An 896-nucleotide genomic window follows, 5' to 3' on the forward strand; every position below is an offset into this window, starting at 1 on the left:
TTCTGATGTGATCCAGAGAACGTGAAGTATGTTTGTGTCTAATTCTGAATGTGGCACTAGCAGTGCAGTTCCTATACAGAGCCATTGTACAGGGTGTAACTGTGTTTAGGATGGCCAGAAGCATGCATATACTCAAGATGCTCATAAATTCAATAACTCTTGCATATACCTAACTTCGTCAGATTCTGCTTTTTGTCATTTTCCCTAATATTGCCTAATGATTTTATGAATCAAAGCAGATATGAAAGCCATACAAAATAGCTGATTCTGAAGGGGGCAGTTCTGCATGTGTAGTGCTTCCTGGATAAGTCCCATTTTCAGAATTTCACCCCTCTCCACCTTTTCTTATTTTGAAGGAGCAGTAGGAGTGGAGTTTGCTTGGATTCATTTCATAAATCAGAACAGACTCCACAGGAAAAGGTGAATAGTCTAATTTTGTGACTTGCTGAGCAAAACAAGTACCGTTGTTGCTTGTTTTGATTCCCCTACTCCAAAGAAGTACTTCACAGCATAAACTAAAATTGTTAAATGGAGCATTTGAAACACTTTGAACATAATTATAACAGCCAATAACTAGTGAATTGGTTCAAAACAAATACAGTTTATGTACTCCATAAACAACTTTGTTACTTAATGCAGCAATGCAAGGTGCTGTTCAGGTACTTATTTGCAGCCCCAGCACATCTAGCCATCCTTAAACTCCAGATTATGCAGGGGCTATTCCCTCAATGAGGGCATGTGGGGTATACAGCTCCCAGCAGGGGTGGATGGACAGGGGCAGGTTGAAACATCTAAATTAAGCAAGGCACTCCCAGAAGCAGATGCAGGCATTCTCTGGACTTCAGAAGGAAGGTATTGAAGGAGCAACCTGCAGTACCCTGCTTACCCTGAAATTA

Source organism: Gekko japonicus, unplaced genomic scaffold, assembly GCF_001447785.1.
Source record: "Gekko japonicus isolate JY-2015 unplaced genomic scaffold, Gekko_japonicus_V1.1 scaffold133, whole genome shotgun sequence".
NCBI classification, from domain to species: domain Eukaryota; kingdom Metazoa; phylum Chordata; class Lepidosauria; order Squamata; family Gekkonidae; genus Gekko; species Gekko japonicus.